Here is a 20110-nt window from a genome sequence, read left to right as displayed (position 1 = left end):
TCGTATGTCAAACTGACAGTTTTTAGCCTAGGCGTACTCACGATAAACTTTCCAAAAAATGTCAAATGACGCCTGGCGACACTGCGTGTTGCAAGAAAACGTCCGGTTCTTCGGGGGAGCATAGCGGCATACTGTCGGGCGACTCGGGTTACTACAGCAACGGCTACTAGCGGATAAAGTGCGTTCACCCATAAAAACGTTAAAAACTTGGGTTAGTAACCGTCCCTTAGAAAAAACCAGCCTACTATGAAAAAAACGAAAGAAAAGAAAAGGCAAACCCTTCTAAAGTTGACGACGCCCGGAAACGGTTTTAAGACCCTGATCTGCGAATCTGCACCTGGAATGTCCGCACTTTTTATAGAGAAGGTGCAGTTTATGCGCTGGTAGGTGTACTTGAAAAGTACAGGGCCGATATAACTGCCATACAGGAAATACGATGGATTGGGTAAGGCATAACAACAACACCTAAAGGTGATGCACTCTATTATAGTTGCCATGCCACAAATCATGAGTTTGGTTGCGGATTTGTAATTGGTCGGAGGTTAAAATATATGGTCTCCAGATTCACCCCCAGTGAATGAAAGAGTTGCTACAATACGGTTAAAAGCAAATTCTTTAACATTAGCCTTATCTGCTCTCATGCTCCAACCGAAGACAAGGACGAACATACCACAGATATATTCAACGAGTGCCTAGAAGAAACATATGAACGTTTGGCGATTGTAATGCCAAAATTGGAAAGGAGAATGAATATATTTGGCCCAACAGTCGGGAAATTCAGTCTCCACAGTGAAACAATCTAACAATAGAATGAGGCTGATAGACTTCGCAGCGACAAAAAAACATGGTTGTTAGCAGTACCAGATTTAAGCATCTCGATATTCATAAGGGCACCTGGCTGTCTTCAGATCAAAGGACAAGAAATCAAATTGATCACGTTGCGATAGATGGAAAACATTCATCGAGCGTGTTGTTGGATGTACGATCGTTCCGAGGAGCAAACATAGACTCAGACCACTACCTTGTTTCAGCAAAGGTACGTACCCGTCTAAACGTTACAAGTAAAGCACTAACAGACACGACACAGAAGTAGGACATCGGTAAGCTGTACACACAACAGATAGCCACAGCATATACCACTCAACTGACCCAATTGCCTAATGAAAGCACCCCTCGTCCCGATAACATATCAACACAATGGCAAAATATTGCCCACTCCATGCAAAGTGCCGCAAAATCCATACTTGGTTACCAGAGACCTCCACCAAGGAGTCCATGGTATGACCAGGAGTGTCGTGCTGCTAGCAAAGAGAAAAATGCGTCATATAGGGCTACTCTACAATAAGTAGGAAGGTGTAGCGCACGAGAGAGGTATCGGAAGAAAAGGAGAGAAGAGAAACGTCTTTTCCGCAGGAAAAAGAGAGAAATGGAAAAGCGGGAGTGTGAAAAATCGAGATTTTAAAAAAGAATGGAGTCCGAAAATTCTAGCAGAGTGAAATATCAAACTGATGGCTTTGGTACAGGCACATCCTCCTGTAGAGACCAGCAAGGAAATTTGGTAACTAATACAGATAGTGTGCAAAGGATATGAAAAGAAAATTTTTCCAAACTACTGGTATCCAATACTAACGAAGACAACGAAAATACCACATATCCAATTCCAGAAGATGATATTGAATGTATATCGCCCGGCCAAGATGAGGTAAAGACAACAATAAACCGACAGAAGAATAAAAAGGCAGCAAGAGCCGATGGCCTGTCAGCCGAGCTGTTCCAAACCGGAGGCGACAAGGTGATAAGGTATATGTATCACCTAGTTACCACCATCTGGCAGGAAAAATGCGTACCCGGAGATTGCAACGTGAACATCCTATGTCTTGTCCACAAGAAGGGAGATAAGACATAAGGGTAATAAGTCTGCTCCTTATTGCATATAAGATAGTATCTTGCATATTGTGTGAGTGACAAAAGCCTATGGTTAATGAAATAATTGGACCCTTTGTAAGATGACATTAACTGATACTCGGTCCTCAGTTAAAACAGGAAAGAAACTCTCCGAAATTTTTATTACCAAAAAAGAGGTTTCAAACGGCCTGCCGTGTGATCTCTTCAACATCCTGTTGGAAAAGGTCATACGAGACGCGAAGGTCAAAAGAAATGAAACAATATACACAAACAGCCACATGTTACTTGCTTATGCTGACGACATTGACACCACGGGTCGATCGGTAAAGGAAGTAATTGATACCTTTGCAAAAGTCGAAAGGGAATCTGCTAAAATCGGTCTGGCAGTAAGCGGCGATAAAACCAAGTTGATGGTATCGACGCGTAATACGTCCACAGATCTCGCACATGTTGCTACCTACAATTTTGAGGTAGTAAAGGACTTCGTCTACCTTGGCACCGCCATAAACGCAACAAACAACATCAGTTGTGAAATACGAAGATGAATAGTGTTGGCCTATAGATGCTACTTTGGGCTAAGTAAGCATTTTAAGAATAAAGCCACATTTCGTCAAACAAAAGTAACACATTACAAAATACTGATACTACCCGTGCTAATGTATGGTTCCGAAGCATGGGTACTTGCTCAAGCAAATAAGGCAGCGCTTGGTGTGTTAGAGAGAAAAATTCTTCGAAGGATCTACGGGCCAATATGCGTTGACGGCGAATATCGACGTCGTATGAACAACGAGCTGTATCAACTATAGAACGACATCAATATAGTTGAACGAATCGAGATACAACGGATTGCGATAACTAGGCCATGTCATAAGAATGAGTGATGATGAACCCGCTAAAAAGTCGTATAAATACGTGCCGCATGGAAGTTTACGCAGATCTGGAAGTTCAAACCTTCGTTGGAGCGAACAAGTGAAACTACACCATTTTCACATGTAATTCGAATAATTTCAGTTGTAATTCGAAACATTTCATTTGTAATTTGAGAATTCCAATTGAATTTCGAATTATTCCATTTGTAATTTGAAAATTTTATTTGAAATTCGAATTATTTCATTTGTAATTTGAGAATTCCATTTGAAATTTGAATAATTTCATTTGTAATTTGAATTTTTTCATTTGTAATTCGAATTATTTCATTTGTAATTCGAATTGTTCCATTTGTAATTGGAATTTTCTTTACTTGCAATTCCAAATGAAAAAATTCGGTTTACAAATAGAAAAATTCAAATTACAAATGGAAAAATTCGAATTACAAATGAAATAATTCGAATTACAAATGAAAAAATTCAAATTACAAATGAAATAATTCGAATATCAAATGGAATTCTCAAATTACAAATGAAATAATTCGAAATTCAATTGGAATTCTCAAATTACAAGTGAAATGTTTCGAATTTCAAATTAAATAATCAAATTACAACTGAAATTCTTCAAATTACATGTGAAAATGGTGTAGATATCACAAAGCTTCATATCCCAGATTAACTGGATATCGTTTCTTAGTTCGACTTATGGAACAAATGTTCTGTAAAAAGCCAGCTAAGATAAGAATGTCTTAAACGTAATATATAGCTGCAGCATACCCTACTGAACTTAGTCGAAGGGGAGATCGTTTTCAAAGGTTCACTGTGCACCTCTCTAACATATTGGCATTGGATGGTACCTCCCCGTATTAAATATGTTAACATATCAAGCACTTTTAATGTCTTTGTTGTTAGTCCCAAAAACAATTAACTGAAATGGCAACTCTGTTTTTGTTCCTTCACTCATTTGAAATTAGTCATGCACCTCAAACGTTGGACCTTTAAATTATTGGCAATAATTTAAAATTTGTTTCCCTAGACTCGGTTACAACATTTAACGAGATTAGATAGCTGATGGTGGTGGCAAACAAAGAAACTTGTTTTGCATAATCCAACAGTATGTAACTAAACTAACTATCGAAAAATATCAAGTTAAACCCCAAATCGTTTCACCATCGCCTAACATTTTCCTTCAATTTGTTTCTTGGTTGGTGAGTCAAGCGTTGTTGGCGGCCGTTGTTCATGGTTGGGCTTTAAAGTGTCTTTCTTTGTAGCTCTTATCGCAAGTAAAAGAGACAAAGTTGACATTTTAACAAATTGCTGCGATTAGTTATTGTAAATGTTGTTGCTGCCTTGTGACAGCAATGTTGGTGGCAGTGTGTGGAAACTATGTTGCCATGTTGTTGCCTCTTATTGTCTGGTCACAAGAAAAAAGAAGTGTCTGCAACGGCATTTGCTTTATGTTGCTGCTGCCACTTGCGATACAAGTACAAATTACAGCGTTCAGTTACGCAATAGCGCATGCGCATGTTTTAAAGAGCCGCCACGAAAGAAACAGGGACTTGGGAGATCCATTAATAATGGGTTTGGTGTGATATCAGTTAATACAAGTAAAAAAGAATCAGTCGTGGATTGAAATACTTTTTTCCCAAAACCAACTATGTATTTAGGGGGTTTTCAAAATTTTGGGCGTATGAACCGACAAAAGTATGGATAGAATTAAAGTTCAAAAATTTGCGGGGTTATCGATAAATAGAAGCCCTGTTCTTTACGTGCAAGAATCTTCAAGTTTTAGAACTTTTTACTTGAAAAGCGTTCCTTTACTTCAGACACCATACAATTCATATGGAAGTAGATTACAACTTTTGCCACTTTTACCATTTTCAAAAGTAAAGGAACAGACCAAGAGCTTTTTATCACACTAGGCTACGAAAACCATAATGTCCAAAGGATCCTCGAACAGACCCTTAACCACACAAAAATGTTGAACATTTGTGTGAGTGGTACCACAAGGATTGAACATATAGGGCCCAAATTTGAACATAAACTAAGTTTTGACAATATTTAGAGATCCAAAGTTTGGACCATATCGGTTGCTACGTCAATGAGAAATCGCGCGTGCCATTTTACCGAATCTTTTCGAATTTTTGTGGGGGAGTTTACCTATAAGCACCACCTTCAAATTTTATCTAGTATTCGAAGAAATACTAGGTGGTGCAAAAGTAATCCTCCCATCAGAAAATGCTATAATTTTTGCGATTGGCCCCTAATGGCAGTTCTGTTTTGACATTTGTGTAGTAAACACATGCGAAATACACGATGTCACGGAAGCGCCGTCGACATAGACCAGACGACGTGCCACGCAAATGGGTATTAGTTGACGGTCTTTACAGCGAATTTTGGTACAATATTTGATGATGTTTCCGTACAAAGTCCAGACGGTGCATCAGCTGTTAAATGCTGACCGCCAATCGCGACTAACATACGATCAATCCATCCTTAATCACCACCAAGAGGAAGATGATTTTTCATCAAAAATAATCATGAGTGATGAGGCGTTCCAGACTTCTGTTTGTGGGGCTTTTTGAAGTCGCGGGTTTATGTCAACAAGCCTCAGACTCTTTCAGCTCTTAAAGACAATATCCGCCAAGAATGTTAGGACCTATCGCTGGAAGTTTTGGCCACAGTGATGTAAAATGCCATAAAAAGGGCTCAAATGACAAAAAACTGTGGCGGCGGCCATTTATCTGACATCATATTCTCGACTTGATGTAAAAAAATTAAAAGACCAAATAAAAATAGTCCACAAGAAAAATCAAAGTTTTTCATTATTTTTTTTAATTACAGCCAAAAAACTTCGGTAGATTACTTTTGCGCCACCTTGTATTACAATATCCAAAGGTTGGACGAACGCAGTATTCGGGCTGTTTTCTCAAGAAGTATGCAATTGCCCCTGAAAAACTTTTACTGTCGTAATTGGGGCAGCGAATGCAAGTTGCTTCAACAAAAACTAAAGTGATTCGAGAGCATGTCTTAAAGTAAATTTATCCAAAATTTTGTGTGGGAGGTACCTGAAGAAGTGGACAAATATAGTCCATATTCGAACCTGATCTATATCTGGTAGATATATTAGGATGTGTAAAGTATGGACCAAATCGGTCACTCCCATCAAAAGTTATCGTGCGCACAATTTTTCTAAACATTTTTGAACTTTTGTGGGGAAGGTACCTGAAGGAGTGGACCGATATGGCTTACCTTCGAACTTAAACCAAGTTTGCACAAAATATTACGCCACATTTTGGACCGAATCGGCAGATCCGTTCGAACGTTATCTTGCGCTCCAACCACTACACACGGTGTCATAGGGATTTTTGTACCTTTTAGTCTATTTTCTCAGGAAGTATGTACTTGCCCCCTGATGAAACTTATACCGTCGTATGGGGGGCAGTGATAACAGGTTGCTACAACAAAAATCAAAGCGATTCGTGAACAGGTCCTAAACTGAACTGTTCCGAAATTTTGTGTGGGAGGTACCCGAAGGAGTGGACCGATTGAGTCCATATTGGAACATCCTCTAAATCTGGTAGAAATTTCACGATGTGCATGGACCAAATCTGTTAATTCCTTCAAGAGTTATCGTGCGTACAAATTTTCCGAACTTTTGTGGGGGAGGTACCGGAAGGAGTGGACCGATATAACCCATCTTCGAACTTAAACTAAGTTTGGACAGAATATTACGAAAACCAAATATTGGACCGAATCGGTTGATCCGTTCGAGAGTTATCGTGCGCTCCACCAGCCAGACAGACAGACGGACATAGCTAAATCAACTCCAAATTGTCTGAAACACATTTCGTCGAAACCTAATTGGGGTCTAAAACCATTATTTCGATGATGCACATTTTGCTGAGGGTATAAAAATAATAAATCAGAATCGGCTAACTGTGCTATAAATATTTTATATATTATATTTTGTATTTTAGTTTTTTATATTCTATATTTTATCTTTTATATTTTTTGTATTTTATATTTTCATTTTTATTTTATATTTTATTTTTATATTTTTTGTTTTACATTCATATATATTTTTTTAGTTTTTTATTATTTTATATATTATATTTAATTTTTTTATATTCTATTTTTTATATTTTATCTTTTGTATTTTATTTTTTATATTTTTATTTTTATATTTTATATTTAATTTTTTATATTATACTAGCAAAATGCCCGCTACTTCGTAACGGAAAAGGAATAATATACAAATAAACAATATTTAATATGGAGAACACTGACAATTTTGATGTACTAATACCTATTTGATTTCATGTTTAATTTCTTTCAAGTACTGCTCGTATACGTTTTGATCGAATTTCAAAAAAAAATCCTCTACACTTCAACAGCGGCCTACATTTTAAATTCCAGTCCATGTTTTATTAGAACGGTATGGGTATTTTGAAAATTTTACCCACATTTTCCAACTGAATTTTGGAATTTGTGATATCAAAATGTAGAAAACCATTATTCAGAAGATGTTACTCTATATAACAGTTAGTTTTTGAGACATTTTATTTTAGGCCTTTTTTCTCAGGATGTAAAAACCTTCTTGTAAAACATTAGCCGCATAGATCCTTTTCAAATGAACTTACAATAACGTTTAGAATAGACAACAAGGACAAAAACAATTTTGTTGAAAAGGTACGTTTGACTTTTTGATTTCAGTACATTATTTAGAAACCAAATTCGTGTTAACCTAAAAACAATAGTACATTATTCAGTACAATTTTTAAAATCCAGAACTTTAGCTCAAATGTTACAGTTTTAGCTCTGCTTGTTCACCAATGTCAATGGTATTACATGTAGAAACCTTTCATACATTTAAAGGCGGATTTAAATAAACATTCGGATCCAATCTCAACAGTTATCCTCAAAACAAATTTCATTTATCGATTCACCCAGTACCATTGCTTCAATATTTAGTATTATTTAATACTTCTAGTACACTTATTGTACGACCACCTCTAACAATGAACCTGCCAATCAGAATTTCACTTCTATACCAAATGTATTGCAATTTTGTACTTTTCACGCACTAATGATATAATTCCGTCTTCATTGCTACACCCAACGTCAAATTTAATAGCATTAAGTACATTTCGTATTTCGCAATAAATCATCCAGCCCTCAGCCTAATTTTAGAATTTGTATGCTTTTAAAAAAATCCGTATCTTTCTAAACACCAACACAATCCCTCATACAACAATTTGAAATTCCACCTATATCCCAGCATGCAACACCAAACTGGTACCAAATTTAGAACTTATAGTATGTATAGGTTTCAAAAATTACTTCCTTTTATCCAAAACTATATCCAAACCGCGATTTAGTTTTTTTCATATACATTAGTACGAATTTCCAAAAGTTCCTCTATCTCCACTCTAAACGTCAACTGCTATACTAATACCGAATTTCACAATTTCAGCTCTACCCCTTTACACAATAACAATTTGGACCAAATTCTGTGCCATTTAGTAATTTTCGTACACTTATTGTACGTATATCCACAGCCATATCATTATCTCAACCCTACACACCAACAGCGGCTATAATACCAAATTTCCGAATTCCACTTCTATTCATAATACCATTAATACTTTTCGTATGAAAGTACGAATTTCAATAACTATCTCCAACAGTAATTGCGAATTTCAGGATACCACCCCTATCCGTCCACCCAAATCTAACTTTTACCAAATTTAGTACCATTTATTAATTTCCGTACCCATAAGTACGAATTTCCAAAGCTACGTCAATGCTATACTCCATAAGCAATCTTAATTATAAATGTCAGGATTCCAGCTCAATCTGTACACCCAAATCCAAAATGTACCAAACTTAGTACCATTTAGTACTTTCCGTACCCAAAACTACGAATTTCCGAAACTACCTCAATCCTACACTCCATAAGTAATCATAATTCCAAATTTCAGGATTCCAGCTCTATCCGTCCACCTAAATTTAAATTATACCATATTTAGTACCATTTAGTACTTTGCGTACCCATAAGTACGAATTTCAAAAAACTTCCTCAATTCTACACTCCAACAGTAACCTTAATTCGAAAATTCAGGATTCCAACTCTATCCGTTCACCCAAATATAAATTGTACCATCCAAATGCAATTTATACCAAATTTAGTATTTTCCGTACTTAAAAGTACGAATTTCAGAATTACCTCAATCCTACACTTCAAAAGTAGTTTTAATTTCGAATTTCAGTATTCCATCTCTATGCGTTCACTCACATCCAAATTTAGTACTTTTCGTACCCATAAGTACGAATTTCCAAAACTTCCTCAATCCTACACTCCAACAGTAACCATAATTCGAAATTTCAGGATTCCAACTCTATCCGTTCACCCAAATATAAATTGTACCAAATTTAGTACATTTAGTACTTTCCGTACCCATAAGTATGAATTTCCAAATCTATCTTAATCCTACACTCCATCAGTAACCTTAATTCGAAATTTCAGGATTCCAACTCTATCCGTTCACCCAAATATAAATTGTACCAAATTTAGTACATTTAGTACTTTCCATTACCACAAGTATGAATTTCCAAAACTTGCTCAATCCTACACCCCAATAGTAATCTTAAATCAAAATTTCAGCTCCATCCGTTCAACTAAATTTAAATTGTACCAAATTTAGTACCATTTAGTACTTTCCGTACTCATAAGTACGAATTTCCAAGACTAACTCAATCCTACACTCCAAAATTAATTAAATTCCAAATTTCAGGATTCCAGCTCTATCCGTTCAGCCAAATCCAATTTGTACCAAATTTAGTACCGTTTACTACTTTTCGTACCTATAAGTAAGAATTTCCAAAACTACCTCAATCCTTCACTCCATCAGTAATCTTAATTCCAAATTTCAGGTTTCCATGTCTATCTAAATCCAAATTGTACCAAATTTGGTACCATTTAGTACTCTTCGTACACATAAGTATGAATTTCCAAAACTACCCCCATATCTCAATCGTACACTTCTACGGTAATCTAAATTCCAAATTTCAGGTTTTCAGCTCTATCCGTTCACCCAAATCCAAATTGTACCAAATTTAGTACCATTTAGTACTTCTCGTACACATAAGTACGAACTTCCAAAATCATTTCCTTAAATCAACACCACTTCCCAACCTTGATTCCCATACCAAATATGAAGATTGTAGCTATATCCGCTAAAAATATACAATTGGTACCAAATGTAGTAACTTTTCGTACACTTATAGGTCGAATTTCCAAAAACGCTTTGGTATATCTCTCGAAATCTCCATAAGTGACCCTCGTTCCAAATTTCAGAATTCTAGCTCTTCCCGTTTGCCTAATACAAAGGGTACCATATTTAGTACTTTTTAGTACTTTTCGTACCCTTCTAGGTCGAATTTCCAAAAACCCAGCCTTATCTCACCCCTACACACCGACAGCAACCCACAGTCAAAATTTCAGCTTTCTAGCTTCAGCGGTTTCGTCTGGGCGATGATATGTCAGTCACTCACTCAGTCACTCAGTAACTCACTCACTCACTAAGCTCTTTTATATATATAGATAGATATTTTATTATAAATTTTATATTTTACACTTTATATTTTAAATTTTATATTTAAAATTTTATATTTTAAATATTATAGTTTATATTTTATATATTTTATTTTATATTTTATGTATATTTTATATTTTAAATATTTGTATTTTATATTATACTAAGCCCCAAACATTATCCTCCAAGCATTTCATATTTTTTTAATTAAAAACTCATCGCTCATTTTCGCACCACCCTTTATTACTTTTTATCTATTAACAAATCCCATTGTTTAGTTTTGTTGTTGTTGTTTTTTTTTACTTCCTACTAAGTCTGTCACCTCTCGTGTGTCTGTCTGATCCCTCTGTTAATTTCTTCGTCATTTGATTTAAAACTAAATGCCGCAAGCGGTTTCCATTTTACCGCCAGATCGCCTTGGCTATGTTTTAGTTGTTATAATTCTTGTCGTGGTAGTTGTTGGTGGTGGCTGTGTAAGACGATTAATTTAATTAAAACGGCAGCTAACACGTGGATTGCGATTGTAATTAATGACTGGTGTTAAACATATTCGCTTAGTCAGTCATTCAGCCAGCCAGCCTGCTAGCTATTCAATCGCTTGTAAAACTGCACGGCATTTAAAATATTTATTTTTTCGTTTGTCTAGGAAGAGAAAATTGGTGGGCGTTGGCGTTATATTTCTTACATGCTATAGTCAGTGGTGGTGTTGTTGTTGGTAAAATTTACATGTTTGTTGTTGTCTGTTGTGACTTAGTTGTGTTTAACGGTTAATCACTTCCTATTAACAATAGCAAATTTTTAACATTTTTTCCATAAATAAATTTTAATGTGAAAATACATTGCAGTTAGCAGTCAAGTCTGGCGGCGTATAACGTGTCTGGCGTTTCTTCACCGCGAAAATTATTTCATGATTAATGCTCGTAATTCATTTTATTTGTTTTATGGTGTTTTGTTTGCTTTTTTTAATTAACAAGTTTAAATAGTTTTTGAAAGGTGATTGTTGCCTATATTGAATAGAGTCATTTTTAGTGAACAGCGAACGAAGCTGTTATCGGTAATAATTTCCTTTATTAGTGGTTTTGTTTGGCTATAGGTCAATTGAAAAAGAAAACGATGTATTTTTGATTTTTATTCTTCTTTTATTTTTCCAATATTTCGATTGTCATCGACAATCATCTTCAGGGATCTATTTCACAAAAATATAAACACATATTACAAAATTATGAACAACCAAATATAACACAAAAATATTACATTTTTTGGAGATCACCTGTGCTGGTTCAATGTCACCATCAAACTAAACTTTTTTACATCTATGTTTTTGTACTAAATTCCTATAAATATGTGCACAGTGGTCCGTATCAGTCTTATAATTAATTCTTTTTTCATTAGGTACGTCTATTATATGAAGCATCTCCAAAGTGAATCGTCGTTTATAATTAGTTTCCTGTGTTAATATGTCTACATTTTTAAAGTTTGGTTTATGTCCAGTTAAGGCACAATGGGCCGCTAATGCTGTTTTTTGTTCTAATGGCTTGTCAGTTTTTTGATCCGACTTGTGTCCGGATAGTCTGGTTTTGAGTTTGGTTTTTGTCGTACCAACATATACCTTCTGGCATACGTTGGTGTCGTCCAATAACGACTTTATCATTCTCAAGGTTGAAGAGGAGCTCTGTCTTAAGAAAAATCGGAATCTGAACATTTAGGGGTTGATAACATGGTACATGCCAGGATCCACTTGTTCCCACTTGCATCTCAAGTGGAGAAATAACCGTAATGTTATCTTGAAACAACACGAATTGGTTAAGAAAAGAAAAAATCCAAATAAAATCGAATATGGTCCATGAAGAATTTTTGATAAACCAACCTGCTAAGTCGGGAATATTTTTGATTTTCCCAAAAACTGCTTTAAAAAATTTAAAACACATTATTTAGAGAAAACTTTACTTTCAGTTCATTACCATTTCGTAACATAAATCCCCATAATTCAATTTGTCTTTATCATAAATAAATTCAATTCGAAAAAGCGTCAATGGCTATATAAACCTTAACGACTTGAAATCTCTCAACGAGAGCACAAAAAATGCTGAGGGGATTTCACTTAAAAAGCATTTCAACATGACATGGGATACAATTTTTGTCGTTTGTCGAACACATTTCGTGATCGTACGTAATTATCTCAACACCAAATTTATAAAATTGAAAACAAAAAAGAAAAAACAACAAATGAAGACTACTTCGAAAAACTAAAAAAAAACCGACTCTACAATTCAATCAGAATCCAGGACAAGACAAGGCGAGAAGGCTCTGTGCCAAGCGAAGACAATATGCTAAGATTTGAAGCGTAATATTGGAAGGGAAGTGTACAAGAAGGAGTATGGATTACAATTCCGAAATTTATTTATGTTTTTGTTAACGTTCAAAACAAGTCATTAAAACAGGGAACACATTGGAGACAGCAGGCAGTAAAAAAGGCAGTAGTCCTTGTAAAAAGCCAATGGAACACTGACAACAACATAAAAAATCCACACAACTCACCAAAAACAACAAAAAAACACCAACAAAATTGAAATTAAATTAAACCGGCTGGCCGGTTAAAAAAAAGGGTTACACGCACATGACCATAAATATGGATTGCTGGCTGCTCAGTCCAGCCGGTTTGAAGAGTTGATCTGTGGTAAGACTGTTCCACTTTTGCATCTCTGCCTTTCCCTCTCTCTCTCTCACTGACTCGTTGGCTTTATCCTTAATGCAATTTATGTTAAACTAACAAATTGTCAATGGAACCTAAATAAAAGCGAATTGTGGATGCTTCAGCCCCGCAACAACATCAAAAATTCAAAAGCGAAAAATGACAATAAAGAGGCATGAAATGGTAGGTAACCCACAAAAGGATGCATCGTGTGAGTGTTGCAAGATAGAGAAGCAGATAGCTATGTACTTTGATGTACACCACACATTTATGTAGGGCTGGCTGGCTGGCTTGTTGTCGTGTTTCAAATTGAATGGTTGAGGAGGGGGCATCGTACAACAAATTTGTATCGATGAACGAGGCAAAACAAGCAAAACGCGCTTTTTTTGATATTAAACTTAAGATAGACGTTTGTTTGTGTTTTTATTTGCTTTTTGGTTTTTTTACTTCAGCAACATAAAATGTGGATAATAAAAAGAGATGCGTAGCTCGGTTCAATTGTGTATGAAGGTTTAGGGATATGGGGAAAATCAACAACAACAAAAATAACTGACAGGAAATGTAGGGAGTTATGGCCCAGCAACACAATTCAACTCAAACAACATCGTTTTCATCGTCATACAAATTCGACAATAAACATCCAGTTGACAAACTGGTTTAACTAAATATTTTTTATGGATGATTTCTTATGCATCGAAGATCTACAGTGGAATAATTTATAAAAATGTCTACATTTCCTGAAAGGGAAAAAGCGAAGACAGTAATAAACGCTTATGATCGCAGATGATGTACACTGGGGTTGTGACTTGTTAAAATTTTTTCTCAAAAATGTTTTCCAGTAACGGGGATGAATGAACTAGTAACAAAAACGAAGTTTATTCCGTTGAAATAATGGAAAAACCTTTCACACTTTGAAATTATATTTTTGTAAAAAAGGAGAAAATTGAATACCCTCAATGAATACTAAATACCAAATTTCAGTAATTTCGGTGGAATATTGAAGTCACAACCTTCAAAATACCGAAAATCGGGAGGTACACTTCTATGGGGGCAATATAAAGGAGTGGACCTGTACCGACACATTTCTGGTGGAAAGTTTTGTAGCATTAACGAAGACTAGATACCAAATGTCAGCCATTTCGGAGGAATTTTGAGGCCACAATCTTCAAAATACCTTTATATTACCGCAATATGAATGTGTAGGGCGAGCAAGAATACGCAGACCCCGGTCCGCGTAAATATATAGTGTTTCTTGATCGGGAGTGCAACAAGCGTTGTCTCGAAAATTAATTTGCAAGCCGATGCACTAATAAGTTTAGCAAACATAGCGATAATGAAACAATAGGTCCCGGAAATTCGTCTACAAATATATAGCATTTGGACCACGGGACATTTCTGAACACTTTCTGAACATTGCATGAAATAAGGTTCAGTAGTTTTGGAAAAATAATGTATTGCAAAGAGTGGGCGTTGTCATCAGTTTTTAAGATATAACATATTTAAAAAAGTGGGCGTGGTCCGGTATTTGGCTCCAAATATGTACCTAGGGTACACACAAATTTATGCTGAAACCGATATAATTATAAGTTTGCTTATACATATATCGTTTAAAAGAAAGACGTGGTGAAGTTACCGAAATTCACAAAATGTACATAACAACCGCTAACATTGAGCTTTTGCTGCAAATTTGATGCAAATCGGTTTAGTAGTATTGGAGATATAACATTTAAAAAACAGGCGTGGTCTGGTCTTTAGGCCCCAAAGAAGTACTACATTGTAGATTAATCCGTACATTTTTAAAGCAACACATGAGTAATTTTTGCAATATCGCCTAGGTGAGGTACCCCGCCCACTCTGGAATTCAATAAAATATGTAGCCTCTTCTCGGGGGTCATCCCTGTACATTCCCAGACAATTTTAGGAAAATCGGTTCAGTAGTTTTTGCGGAAATACTATAAATTGAAATGAAAATTGAAAAAAGTGGGCGCGGTAAATTTTTTTCCATAAAAACCCAAGATGGCTTACGACGGCATCTGATTTTTATTCATAAAGAAAGATATGGTGTTTTTTAAATATGGCAAAGGGGAGTGCCCCGCCCCTTTGAAATTCAAAAAAATATGCTTCCTATTTCCACCGGAGACCATCCCTGTACATTCCCTGAAAATTTCAGGAAAATCGGTTCAGTAGTTTTGTAGATGTAACATATTTTAAAAAGTGGGCGACGTCAAGTCTTTGGGTCCCAAATAAGTAGGTAAGGTCGGAGACAGAACCACAATTGTTTCCCAAATTAATTTTGAAACCGATGCATTCGTAATCACTGTAAATAAAGAATTTTTACAGAAATAGGGTATATGGGAAGTACCTCGCCCCTTCCGAAATTCAACAAAATCTGTAGCCTATTTTCACCGGGGGCCATCGCTGTACATTCCCTGTCAATTTCAGGAAAATCAGTTCAGTAGTTTTGGTAGAAAAGATTAAAATTGAAAAATTGGGCGTGGTCAATTTTTTTTTTTCATAAAAACCTACGACGAAAATTAAAAAAAAAAGAATTATCCAAATCGGTCCAGCCGTTCTCGACTGATGCCATTACCAACGAACGACATTTGATTTTTATTTATAAAGGGTTACTTTATATGGTCTCCGATGATTATTTCGATGTGTTACAAACGGAATGACAAATTTAATTATACCCTCAATATTATGGTGGAGGGTATAAAAGGTCATGCACAAACTACTATCAATTGATATGATATATGGAATAAGGTACATAACCTTATGATATAAAATGGTATATGTAATGATATGGTGATAAAACTAGGAAGAAACAAAAGGATATATAAATTTAAAGCATGTTTTAGATATATATCTGCTTACAATGACTTCAAAAATTGGTCAAAGTTCTGATAAATAAAAATTTTGAAATCATTTTGTGCGGAAACATTTTTTTATCGAAACACCTTATAATTAAATCTGTATCTAATCTTGGGTAAAAGCTCAACCCAATATGGTACTGATATGTGAGGAAAAGTCAAATTTCATTTACATTTTATCACGATCAGACGGACGCACAGGGGTCGAATTCACTGATCTAGCGGCGCGAAATTAATAACTTGAAAACGAAGGGAGATATCTTTCTGACATTTTGCACAAACTCAGTCTGTGTCCGTGGGTAATAATGTAGTAAATATGAACAACATCGGGTAATATTTTGGTATAGCCTCCATATAACGGTACCTCTTGATATTCGGTGTTTTGAGGATTTAAGCCACCCTTTCCTTCCAAATTAGTTGTAATTTAATACTTTGGGTTTCTAGTGATCACTAAACCTTTCCACCAAAAATTGTGGACATAAGTCAACGTTTGGGTATAGGCCTCTTTCAAGGTACCTCCGATTTTCAGTATTTTGGGGGTTTAAAGCTACATTTTCCGGCCAAATTAGGCGTAATTATGTATTTGGGGTTCCCAGTGGACATAAAACATTCTCCACCAAAAAATGTGGACATAGGTCTACTTTTTGATATTGTCCCCATATAACGGTACCTCCCAATATTCGGTATTGTTAGGATTTTGTCTACATTTTCAGACAAAATAAGCTGAATTTTGGCATAGGAGGTTCTCGTTGATTATACATCTTCTCCACCAAAAATTTTGAGTATATGTCTACATTTTGATATAGCCCCCATATAACTGTACCGACAGATTTTGGCCATTTTGAGGATTTAGGCTATTTTTCAAGACCATTTATCAGCAAGATTTGCAGCTATTTGCAGCTGAATTGTCGTTATTCGGAATCTAGGAAGTCCAACTTAATTAGTAAAAACGATTTTAGTTACGATCCATTCAACAAAAGTATATTGCACTGAAAACATAAAAATATAATAAACAATAATTTTTGAAAATTTATTGCTACATAACTATGTAACTTCAGGCCCCAAAAATTTTTTTTTAATTTAACTTACACCCTCCCCTATCAAAAAAAAATAGATTTTGTTTTGTTTTATTACGAGTTTATTAAACAATTAAACAAATATGAAATCAGGTTTTTAGCAACAATTTTGTTAAAATCTGATGCATTAAAATGTCTTGCACTTGACAGTTAATAACTGAGTGAATATTTACAACAACAAAAAAAGCAAAAACAAAATTTTAGTCAACAGAGTGTCTGTAATCGATACAATGGAAAACATTTCGCAATTTTATACTTTGATTTTTTGACTTTCGCGCCGCTAGATCAATGGTTTCGACCAGTGTGGGACGGCCTGATTCAAATACGAGTTTTTAAAACTCATGACAAAATCCGATTCTGGTAATTTGGCTAGCCATGGGCGTGCGTCCAGCTGACTTGCTAGTTAATAACATAAATCTCGAAGAGATTAACCGATTTGGTACTAGAGCTGGCAAACCAGGGTTTCGGAGCCGGAGTCGGAGTCTACGAGTCGGAGTCGAGCAATTTTGCTGGAGTCAGAGTCGGAGTCTGAATCGAATAAAATAACTCGACTCCGGGCAAATTTTATTCTTATATTTATTTATTTTATTCTTATATGAAAAATATATGAATAAAAAAATTTTTTGGTCCGTTTATTTATATTATAAACAAACTATGTAATATATTATATTCAGTTAGAGGATGAGACAGAGGATATTTACTATCATTTGACCTTCACCATAATTAATTTCTATGTCGATTTTGCCATGTCAGTATGTCTGTTGAATTGAATATAGAGTTTTACGGAATATATTTTAAATTCGGCACAGAATTCTTTTCAAACCTAATTGTTTTAGTTTCACATATTGTTTCTTATATAGGTAAATGTTTTCAAGCTGACAATGTTCAAAGCTTAAAGATTTTCACACGTGTTCTCATTTCGATGGGATAAGTTCAGGAATTATATGCAAGTTTTTTAGTGTAGTTTAGGAATAACTTATGAAAAAGGCAACATATAGGAAAAAATTGGAAACATGTACATATTTTATTCATTTTAAGTGGTATTGAAAATTACCCTCGGAGTTGACTCCGGAGTCTGGAGTCGTGAAAGAAGCCGACCCCAGAGTCGAACTAAAAATGGCTCGACTCCGAAATCGAGTGGCAAACTATCGATATTCCTAACATTAGATATTGTCGATATTTTTTTCAAAAAATCGACAACTATTGATATTATCATTAATTTGTCATCACCATTGTTTTGAAAATAAAAATGGCGGAAATGTCTAAACACGCAGAAAAATTTATTTTAGAAATATGTTTGGATCCAAACAAATATATGTTTGGGACCGGTTGCAAACAAATATATGTTTGGATCCAAACATAACATGTTTGGGACCGGTTGCAAACAAATATATGTTTGCAACATTTTGTAACATATCTCAATTTGATATGTTTGGGTAAAACATATTTTTTATGTTAGAACATTTTTTTCATGGGTGGAGAGAGGATGTTTGTCAACGAGAGTAATAACAGTGCTCTCGCGGCTGTGGGCATTGTATAATAGAAGACGTAGAAGTGTTTTAGTTGCCTTTGTAGAGTCAAGACGGTAAAGTGAGTGAATAAATCAGTGTTTTGTGTTTTCTTAAAGAAATTGTGCTTTTTAGAAAATTAAATGCCCAATACATTTTATAATTGGAAATTTTATAATTGAATCAATAAGGTGAATGGAAATATTTTATTGTACAAGGAAGAAATCGCATTTAATATTGGTAATTACATACATACTTATGTATATTTGAAATATGGCATATCCATATTTATTTATTACATTACATAATCATCTGATTCTAGATGCCGATTCCCCGCTGCTGATTTCAACTATGAGGACAATTTGTTTTATTTCACAACTAAGGAGAAGCGTTCAACTACGTTTCTATATGGTAAATAACAAAAATGTTTTGCAATCGATGAATTCGAGTTTCACCCTTTCAGAATTCGCGAACTCTTAACATATTCTATAAAGTATGACTACAATTCTTTAAAAAGAAGTGTTTTAGGAGGGATCCCATAATGTCGACCATTAAAATTACATTTATAGACCTATTCCCAAAGAATGAATCGCAGAATGCTCCATGGGCAATAAGATAGCAGTGTATGATTTTTCGATATATCCACTGCATCCACCTAAAATTGATGCTGACATTTTGAAGCCGGAATTTCTGGTTTTTTTTTTGAATTTTTTTAATAATCCGGACGCGCGCGAACGCGCAAGAGGATAATATTCCAAACTCATAACACGATTATAGAACTCGTGATTTTACGTCGTTTGGTGCATATATCATGAGTGTGCTCCTTACAGCATCCTAGTAATTGGAGTCGAAAAGCCAAAATTTCATGCGTGAATTTTCTCACAAAACATATTTTTTTGCGTGTAAAATTTACAACTGTCATTCAATTTCCTTTGAAACCCGCGTGAATTTAGTTTTTTTACGCGACGGTTCCAATGAAGCTTTCCGCGATCGAATTCATCTACTAAAACCGCGGATATAGATACCGCGATTATAATATTTGCGAAAACACGTGTCATAAAAAAACAGAGATACGCGAGTAATATGGGCATTTCGCCAAAAATTGAATGTGGAGGCACATCCGCGGTTTTTGAAGAATCTATTTGAAATAGGTGTATATTGACGTATTTTTGATGGGCGCTGATGAAACCGAATGCGCATCAAAATCGTATGCACATTGCGCGACTTTTACCAACTTTAAGGTTTTTTGCAGTGCATGATGCAACTGGCGGCACACAATGGCCGCTGAGTGAAACATCGAAATATGCATAAATATTGAAAGAGATTGATTCGCTTTATCCAAAATCGGATGCGCATCAACCGACTTTAACTAATACGCGAATTACAGGATTTTTAATGTTCATATCTTTTAAATGATAGTAATTTCAATATTACTCTTAATTTCCTATCCTTATAAGTTATCACAGTAAGCAGTTAAGCTTTCACGATGGTAAGCCATATATTTTGATAAAGTTTTAGCAGAATACTTTAATTTATGTATTAGATTTTAGCGAAATAGTTGGATAACTCTCAAATATTTTTTCTAATTTTTCGAA

At 35.1% G+C, this 20110-nt stretch overlaps 1 protein-coding gene across 3 annotated transcripts in view; it reads right to left on the bottom strand.

Annotated features, from left to right (window-relative positions):
- The window catches only part of sba (six-banded), a 762450-nt gene that overhangs the window by 518497 nt on the left and 223843 nt on the right, over positions 1 to 20110 (bottom strand). The window lies entirely within an intron of this gene.

The sequence above is a fragment of the Musca autumnalis genome, unplaced genomic scaffold (genome assembly GCF_047663935.1).
Source record: "Musca autumnalis isolate F117 unplaced genomic scaffold, ASM4766393v1 scaffold_1, whole genome shotgun sequence".
Taxonomy (NCBI): Eukaryota; Metazoa; Arthropoda; class Insecta; order Diptera; family Muscidae; genus Musca; species Musca autumnalis.
The sequence above is the reverse complement of the archived record's forward strand: the minus strand, read 5'-3'. Positions and strand labels throughout refer to the sequence as shown.